Source organism: Mustela putorius, unplaced genomic scaffold (genome assembly GCF_011764305.1).
Source record: "Mustela putorius furo isolate JIRA1106 unplaced genomic scaffold, ASM1176430v1.1 tig00000430_pilon_pilon_pilon, whole genome shotgun sequence".
NCBI classification, from domain to species: Eukaryota; Metazoa; Chordata; class Mammalia; order Carnivora; family Mustelidae; genus Mustela; species Mustela putorius.
In genome coordinates, this window is record NW_025421377.1 from 7425342 (window position 1) to 7435875 (window position 10534).

A 10534-nucleotide genomic window follows, 5' to 3' on the forward strand; every position below is an offset into this window, starting at 1 on the left:
CCCTAGAGGATTATAAATTAAAGTCTAAAAACATTGAGATTTACAATGATGCCCAAATTTGACAAGAAAATAAGCTATGCTTGGCATTCTACCTTTAAGAATGCAGGGTGATATGCAATATAATTTTAGACTTCATCTGAAATGTGGAAGCTTTAGGTATATGAACAATTACACACTTTACTTTTGCAGAATCTCTCCTTCCCTGTCAGCCCTAGATAAGGGAGTCCCTAAATTACACCTTGGAGATCATCTGACCCCCAGGAGCATGTTGAAACTTCTCAGACAGTAGCATAACCTTAGTGATTTCTTAATGTTCTACCATTCTGATTCTACCTAGAGCAAGTGATGAAATAATCAGAGTTGACAGAAAGTTCCAATCACCACATATATATATACGTAGTCTGATGTATGTATACATCATACATGCCTCTAGCCTGGCATCTAGAGTTCAAATTCCTCCACTGTCATTAACATCTGTATGACCCTATGCAAGTTATTTATCTTCTCTGAGTCTCAGTGTCTTCATCTGTAAGGGAAAAATTATCATATCATTATTAATATTTATTTTATTATATTATACACTCTATTACATGTAACATATTATTATATTAACAATATTGTTATGTCTCATCAGCCTGCTGTAAGGAACAAATGAGATAATGCTTGTGTAGTTGCTTTGTAAAGGGCAAATAATAATTAAAATGGAAGTAGAATATTTGGGAAAGTAACAAATATTTCATCCCTTTCTTTTTTCCAATGAACCCTTTGTTAGTTTTTCTAAACCTCTAAAATTGGTAAGATAGACAAGGATCCCATTTCCCAGATTTATGCTGACCCCGTTCACTGCCATCTGGCCTCCTCTACTGCCCTCTCAGTAGCCAACCTGTACCCCTATTTCTTGTTCCTATTTCAGAATGACCGTCTTTGGGGAATGGGGTTTCTCAGGAAGGACATTGCACAATCAGAAATCGCTGATCTGCCAAGGCCGTAACATTTTTTTTCCTGGAGCCTTTTCAGGAATGTGTCACAGGAGGTGGGGGAGATGGGCCATGGAACAGAGAGTACTAGGCACCAGCAACCAGGTAATAAAATGTTTGAGCATTCCTTTTCGAAATCTAATGAAGACATCAATCTTCATTAAGTCAAAGAGTCTGGGGTCCACAGCAGTGAGATTTACTAAGCTGCATCCAAAAGTGGGAGAAACAATGACCAAAATGCAGGCCGGAGAGGGAGAAGCAGTGAATTCTAGAACTTGATGACATCTATTTTCAACAACTGTTGAGATTGCCAATAGCTATTATCCCTTTATGTGAGCCTCAAGCTCACACAGTGGTGTGCCAGAGCCAGCTTGCACCAACTCAAGAGAGCCAATTACTCATGGCCCTTCCCAACTCCATGCTCAGTAATGTCATGTTGGTAGCCTGCAATCAGCCATGGTGTCAGTATTTACCATGGAGATCAGCAGGTGCCACAAACAGGGTTTTTTTTTCCTCCCAGAGAGCCAGCTCACCAGCACAGCACTGCTTAAGCACAACAAGATGTGTGGAACCCTGAAATAGCTTTCAGAAAAGCAGTGTTGTTCTAATTTCCATGTGAACCACCAGAAAAAAAAATAGTTGAGATATATATATATATATATATATATATATATATATATATATATATATATATCAGAAATCCTCTGCTTTTATATACCAAATTCACCTTCTTCATATAGCCTCTTTTTCCTTTGAGGCTGACTGTGGAGAGCTGCTACTACTGAATTGAGAAAAACCCGAGTCAGTGTTATATCCTTGGCATTGTCAACAGGATTGGCTTTCTCATGAGTGTTTTTCAAGCTCTACCCTCTGCTGGGACAAAGGATGCCTATCGAAAGCAATTTTTCTTCACTGGGTATACCTCTAGAGCTTGAGGTATCTATAGAAAAGTAGCAGCAAGATGCTGCTCTCTGATTGGGGGAATTTTGCCAGATTGCAAATAGCTGAAAGTAGACAACTTTAGTAGAACATAATTCTCTTCTTTCTTTTCATGCTGAACTGTAGGATTAACAAAGAACAAAGGGCATGGGTAATAAGGAGGACACATATTACATGGAGCACTGAGGGTTATATGCAAACAATGAATCATGCAACACTACATCAAAGACTAATAATGCACTGTATGGTGACAAACATAACATAATAAAAATAAATAAAAAATACAAACATATACAATATTCACCTCCAAAGAACTTTCACTGATGTCTTTGTGGCTGTAGCTAATGATTTTCACCACTGTTTTCCATAACTTACCTAGAGACTAGAAGGAAAAATGATGGTGAAAAAATTGACATTTATAGAACACCGTCTTGGTATGAGGTACTAGATTGTCTTATTTAATTACCGTAGCAACCATGCAAAAAAGGTACTGGTATTTCTATTTTTTCAGCAAAGGAAAGGCAAGCATTGCCTAAAGTTAGCCAACTAATGGGGTTTTTGGAACTGGAACTTGAATACAGGTCTCTGACCAGATTTTTTGTGCTCAAAAATCTGATTTTGTGTCTTTTCTATTTATCAACTTATGAAAAAAAAAAACCAACTGTGTACCCAGCTCTGGACACATGGGTGCAGGCTGAGTCTGGTCCCTTGGGGTTGGCCTTCCACAAAGATACACATTGGATTGTCTCATTGTCTAATTGGATTGAAATATGTAAAGATACACATTGAATTTTTCTAGAGAAAGCCCAGCGTCTTCCTGGATGCAGAACTTGCAATTTCTCAGGGGCAGTTTTGAGACAAACACTAAGTCTCTGTTGTCATGTCCATTAAAGATGTAAAATAGGAGAACATGGAAATCAGAAATGGATCTTACACAAGATTTTTAAAGATTTTTTTTAAGTACCCCTGTTTTAATGGCCTAATCCAACTGCTACTAACAGAGCCTCAAATTGCCACCTGTGTGGTTTAAAGAAAGAAAGGAAGGTTATCTTTTCTAGTAATCTCATACTGGGAGAAATACATAATGGTTTTAGCTGTAAATTTCACATTAGCAGTCACATTTGGGGGGACTATGCCATATGTAAGGCTAAGGAATGTAACATATGCCCTTTGACTCCCAAGGATAAACCTAACAAAATCTTGTTCTTTCAAGTTTCAGTGATAAATATATTACTGATACTCATACTTTACTTTCATGGAGTTCACCAACTCACACCAACTCAGAAAGGTTAGCAGAACTGTTTATTTGGTTTTTTGGATGAAGTGGCAGAGAGACATTGCATTTCTGCATATGATCCCTTTATACACTCAAAAACAATCCCTTATGTTCCTTCCAAATCATTTTTTCTCCTGGGCAATAACTTCATTTAATAGGCTTGTTAAATTTGTGATTATATAAGTGATAGATATTCAAAGGTTAAATAATGAAAAAATCTAATGTAAGATGATGTAAATATGGTATGCTACTCAAATTTTTACTGTATTAATTTTAGAGGGGTAGGGGCAGAGGAAGATGGAGAGAGGGGATCTTAAGCTCTCTCACAACCCTGAGATCATGACCCAAGCCAAAATCAAGAAATTGGACATTTAACCAACTAAACCACCCAGGTACCCCTAGATTGTTACTCTAATTTTTAAAGTGCATGCTTTTGGAATCTGGTATTGATACCTAAATATTTTTAGTAAAGATAAAAATCTCTTGTAAATTTTTATAAAATATTTTATAAACTTTCTACTGTGAAAGCCTAAAGTCTAGCAGGAGAGAAAAAGAGAAAGAGAGAGAGAGAGAGAAAGAGAGAACATGTATGTAAGTTAAGTGTTCAACCCTTCTCAGTTAGAAGTGACCTCTAAGTGAAAATGTACATGGCCAGATATATGGGTTTGGAACTTGTTCAGAATACAGGAACAGATTTGGAATTCAATAGCATATAGATGGTAATTTGAGTCATAAGAATGGAACATATCAACCAGTATAAAAGTATATAGAGTATAAGAAAAGGGTGCGGTCTAGAACTGAATCCAAAAAATCTCCCACACCTAAAAGCCAGGACTTTTCAGTTGTCTAGAGTCACTCAAATATCTCCACCATCTCTGCATCCATTCTGTCTTCCATTTTCTAGGTAAGTTCTGGGCCAGAAAAGAGGCTTCACTGACATAGATCATGTTGAAATCCTCCCTACACCAACTAAAAATCTTTTAGGAGGATTGGCATTTTAAAAATGGCATGATAGAGCTTATTTCCACTTAGGATGTAGAACCAGTCAATAGAAGCAGATCCAAAAATGGCCCAATTATGAGAATTATCAGACCAAGACTTTAAAACATATTATAAATATGTTAAATAATTTATAGAAAAATATGGATATAATTCATAAAGAAATGAAGTATTTCAGAATAATTCAAACACTAAAAAATTAAAAATACAGAACTGAAAAATAAATCTAAGAAATTGGAGGGCCTACAAGTAACAAGTGGACATTGCAGAAAAGATTAGTGAATGGGAAGCAAAATCAATAGAAATTATTCAAACAAGAGGAAAGAGAAGGAAAAAATTAGGAAAGTAGATTATTGATAAGCACAGAATAATATCAAGTGTCTAACATACATGTAATTGTAGTCCCTTAAGGTGAAAGAGGTCCCTTAAAGAAGAGAACCAGGTAGAAAAAATACTCAAAGAAATAATAGCTGAAATTTTCCAAATTTGATGAAAATATCAAACCATGGATCTGTGAAGTTCAACAAGTCCCATGAAAAATGAAACAGAGAAAACCACTCCTAAACACATGATAATCAAATTGATGAAACATAAAGAGAAAAGGTGCATCTTAAAAGTAACCAGAGAATTAAAGACATACTACAAGGAACAGTGATATGAATGGTAACTGATTTTTCTTTAGAAACTATGCAAGACAGAAAATGCTTCAGAAGGTAATGGAATAACATCTTTAAAGGAAATAGAACTGTCCCCATAGAATTCTATATTCAACTAAAATAAATCTTCAAAAATGAAGGTAATAGACATTTTCAGATGTAAAAGGGCTGAGAGAATTTGTAGCAAACACACCTATACTAAAATAAATGTTAAAAAAATTTTTTTCAGACTAAAGATACCAGATGGAAATTTGAATATACAGGAAGGAAGAAAAAAATGAAGAAAATATGTAACATATTTCCAGTTTCTAGTCCATCAAGGAGCTTAGAAGTTGTCAGTCTGTCCTAATAAGTTAAAAACATAACAAACTGAAAAATTAGCAACTCTTTTCAGATCTGTCAGAGAAGTGAGGTCACAGGCAAACCACTGCCCCCTCATACTGGAGAAATAGACATATGAATACAGAGAACCATAACTTGTTGGAGCAGAAATTCACAAGCAGAAGCCACCTTGGGACCCAGTGCCAAGATAGAAAAACTTGAACTGTAACTGGTGAATTGTTGGGGGCTGAGTGTGGACAACTCTGAAAATTAAAAACTGAAGGGGTCCCAGGTATTCAAGGCTAGATCAACATTCAAAAATCAATTAATGTAATTCAACACTTCGACAGACCAAAAAAGAAAAACAGCATGATCATATCAATGGATGCAGAAAAAGATTTGACAAATCTAACACTTATTCATGATAAAGGAATGCTTTAAATGATTGATAAAATAGGAATAATGAGAGACTGTGGACTCTGAAAAACAATCTGAGGGTTTTGGAGGGGAGAGAGGTGGGAGGTTGGGTGAACCTGGTGGTGGGTATTGTGGAGGGCACATATTGCATGGAGCACTGGGTGTGGTGCATAAACAATGAATTCTGGAACACTGAAAAGAAATTAAAAAATAAATTTTTTAAAAAAAGAAAACAAAAAAATAGGAATAAAGGAAAACTTCCTCAACTTGAGAAAAGCTATCTTCAAAAACCCTATAGCTAACATCATACTTAATGGTGAGAAACTCAAAGCTTTCCCATTAAGATCAGGGAGAAGGCAAGGATGTTCTCTCTCACTACTCCCTTTTAAAATCATACTGGAAGTCCTACTAATGCAATAAGGCAAAAAAAGAAATAAAAGGCATAGAGATTGACAAGGAAGACATAAAACTGTCTTTGTTCTCAGATGACATGGTTTTTTATGTACAAAATCCAAAAGAATTAGCAAAAACACTCCTGGAACTAATAAGCAATCATTACATGTTTGCAGGATATAAGATTAAACACAAAAGTCAATTGCTCTCCTATAAACCAACAATGAATAAGTGAAATTTGAAATTGAAAACACTTTTTTTTTTTTTTTGCTTTGTAAAAAGGCATTCATTTTGGGCTTTTAATACAAAATAAGTCAGAGAAGCATAGAAAGAAAGTATCATACAAGACAGTTATTGAAAAAAATCCCCAACAAATGAATTTCAGTCACACTCCTTCTCTTCAGCCTGGATTAGAAAACAAGTAACTGGGGCACCTGGGTGGCTCAGTGGGTTAAGCCTCTACCTTCGGCTCAGATCATGATCCCAGCATCCTGGGATCGAGCCCCAAATCAGGCTCTCTGCTCGCTCAGTGGGAAGCCTGCTTCTCCCTCTCCCACTCTCCCTGCTTATATTCCCCCTCTTGCTGTGTCTCTCTCTGTCAAATAAATAAAATCTTTTTTAAAAAAAAGAAAAGAAAAGAGGAAACTATAAGCCAACCAATGTCTGTCCCCTTGAAAAAAAACTTACTTAAAAAAAATTTAAAAAGGAAGAAAAATACTCTGTGAAATATGGCAGGAGGTTGGCCACTGGAAGCTTGTCTTAACCAACCTGATGAAATGGAATACATGTGACCATTGGAATATGACCACCTCCTTGTTTCTTTCTTATAATGCTCTTCATCCAAAGGGAGGGTGCTGGCCTGGGGACCATTTGATGCCTCTTATGCATAAATGGCAATCTGAGGTCTCAAAGTCAAGCAGGTTTAGAGTCTTCCATTTCATATCTTCACTCTCTCCCATATGTGGTTTCTTGTCACTGGAAGCAGAAAGAGTGATGGGCTTAGCAGAAGATGGTGGGGGGAACCACTTCATTGATTCAGCAAGTGTGTGATCAGGCAACTTATACAAAATCCTCCTGCTTGTGGCATCCCACACATACCCCAACCTGTCAGCTAAGCCAACTGCTCTCTTGCTTCCTTAAGATGACCAAGAACATGTCAGAAAATTCTTCTCAAAGTTGTGCACACTTCCTTAAAATATATTATTGACACTACCACCTTCAAACATGAAATACTTATCAATGTAACAAAACATGTATAAGATCTATATTGAGGAAAACTATAAAACAAATGAACAAAATCAAAGAACTAAACAAATGGGGAGATATTCCATGTTCATGGACAGGAATAGTCAATGTTGTCAAGATGTTAGTTATTCCCAACTTGATTACAGATCTGATGCAATATCAATTAAAATCTCAGCAAGTTATTTTATAAATATCAACAAACTTAATCTAAAGTTTACATGGAGAGTCGGAAGAAACAGAATAGTCAACACAATATTAAAGGAGAAAAAAGTTGGAGGAACAAAACTTCCCAACTTCAACACTTACTATAAAGTAACAATAATCATGACAGTGTGGTACAAGCAAAAGAAGACAATAGATCAATGGAACAGAACAGAGAGCCCAGATTGAGTCCCAAATAAAGTCAACTGATCACAACCCAGTGGAGCAAAGACAGTCTTTGCAATAATTGGTGTGGTGGAACGTCTGGGCTCAGTCAGAGTAATGAAATTAGATTCTTGATTTCCATTCAGGTAATGAACTTGGAATCATGAGATTGAGCCCTGTGTCAGCTCCACACCGGGCATGGAGCCTGTTTGGGATTCCCTGTCTCCCTCTCCCTCTGCTGCCAGTCCCCTCACCCCACACACAATGTGTGCATGCCTGTGCTCTCTCTCAGAGCAAAAAACAAACAAAAAAACCCCGAAACTGGTGTGGGAACAACTGAACACCCACATGCAGAAAAGAGAAAAGAAACCTTAAACACAGATCTTAAACCCTCCACAAAAATTGACTCTAAATGATTGATCACAGACTTAAATGTAAAAATGCAAAACTAGAAATCTCCTTGAAGAGAACATAGGAAAAATCTTGATGGCCTTGGGGAGGACAGTGACTTTTTAGATACAACACCAAAGGCGAGATCCATGAAAGAAAAATCGAGAAGCTGAACTCCATTAAAAGAACTTCTGCTCTGTAAAAAACAATGTTAAAGGAATAAGAAGACAGTCCACAGATTGATATTTTCAAAATAATACCTCAAAAGGATAAAGGATTGTTACCCAAAATATACAAGAACTCTTACATTCAACAATAAGGGAAAAAATGATTAAAAATGGACCAAAGGTCTTAACAGACACCTCTCCACTGAAGATAAACAGATGGCAAATAAGCATATGAAAAGCTATCCCACATCAACTTTCATCGAAGAAATACAAATTAAAACATCAATAAGAGACCACCACCTGCCAAGTAGAATGACCAAGCAATAAACAGGCAATTCTCAGACTTTTGGAAAATATTTGCAATTCATTAATCCAAGAAAGAACTGTATCTAGAATGAAAAGAAGTCACAGGACTCAAGATAGTATGGCTAAAAAATGAGCAGAGGGCTGAAATAGACACTTTATAAAATATATCATTAGTCATCAGGAAAATGCAAATTAAAGCCACATTGAGATACCATTCCACAACTATTAGAATGGATAAAAAAAATTTTTTTAAGATTTTATTTATTTATTTGACAGAGAGCACAAGTAAGCAGAGCAGCAGGCAGAGGGAGAAAGAGAAGCAGGCTCTCTGCTAAGCAGGGAGCCTGATGCCAGGCTTGATCCCAGGACCCTGGAATCATGACTTGAGCCCAAGGCAACCGCTTAACCAACTGAGCCACCCAGGTGCTCCAGAATGGCTAAAATTAAAACAAATGACACAAATGCTAGTGAAGAATAGAGGTAGAGTGATGAACTCCTGCCAGCAGGCCAAAGCCAGTTCACCCTGGTTTTGTAAATAAACATTTTTTTTCATAAATAAACTTTTACTGGAACACAACCAAGTTCATATGTTTATAAGATGTGAATAACAGAATTGTTTAGTTGCAAGAGTCCATATAGCTCACAAAGCCTAAAATATTTTCTCTCTGACCTTTAACAGAAAAAATATACCGACCCCCAATGTAAATCAGCTACAATGCTTATGCATTTATTGATAGACTATAACATGGTACATCCACTTTGGAAAACAGTTTGTCAATATCTAATTAAATTAAACATATATTTGTCTCTTTTTTTTAAAAAGATTTTATGTATTTATTTGACAAAGAGAGATCACAAGTAGGCGGGGTGGGGGGGTGGAAGCAGGCTCCCTGCTGAGCAGAGAGTCGGATTTGGGGCTTGATCCCAGGACCCTGAGATCATGACCTGAGCCAAAGGCAGAGGCTTAACCCACTGAGCCACCCAGGCACCCTATACTTGTCTTTGATGCAGCAATTCTACTTCTAGGTATTTACCCAAAAGAAATAAAAACATACATTCACAAAGTACTTGCATAAGAATGTTCATAGTAGGGGTGTCTGAGTGACTCAGTGGGTTAAGCATCTGTCTTTGGCTCAGGTCATGATCCCAGCGTCCTGGGATCAAGCCCCGCATTGGGCTCCCTGCTCAATGGAGAGCCTACTTCTCTTTCTCCCACTCCCCCTGCTTGTGCACGTCCTCTCTCTGTCAAATAAATAAAATCTTTTTTTAAAAAAATTGTTCACAGTGACTTTATTTAAAATAACCCCAAACTGGAAACAGTCCAGGTGTCATCAATAGGAAAATAGATAGAGTCTGGCATATTCATAAAATGAATACTACTCAGTAACACAAAGGAGTGAACTACTGATACAGACAATGTGAATAATCTTACAAATTTTACGTTGAGTGGAAAAAGCCTAACACAAAGAGCATATTCTCTGCAAATCCACTTATCCAAAATTCTAGGACAAGGAAAAAAGTATTCTCTGGCAGAAAAAAATCAGAACTGTGGTTGACGTTGGTGGGGACAGGAGTTGGCAGAAATTGGGAAGGAAAAGGGCATTAAAATTTCCTGGGTCTAATGCTACTGCCTTTTTTCCTGAAAGAGGTTTGGGTTATATACAGTTTCATGAATTGTCAAAATCAGCAAATATATACTTAATATTTATGAAGATTTATTCATTTGTGTATTTTACATCAAAGGAAAAACTATGAGTACTGAATCTACTTAATGTGATGCAACTGAAATATTTATAGGGAAGCATAATGATGCTGTAATTTACTTTACAATAAGGAAGAAAATGGGTCAATGGTTAGATAGGGAAATGAATAGATGGACAGATACACATAAAGCAAATATAGTTAAATGTCAATGGCAGACTGTAGGTAGACAATGTTCAGGTATATGCTGTAAAATTCCCTCAACTATGCTGTAGCCTGAAGTATTCCTTCATTTTTTTTTTTTTTATTTTTTATAAACATAGACAAACCATAAGTGACTCTTAATCTCACAAAACAAACTGTAGCCTGAAGTATTCATAG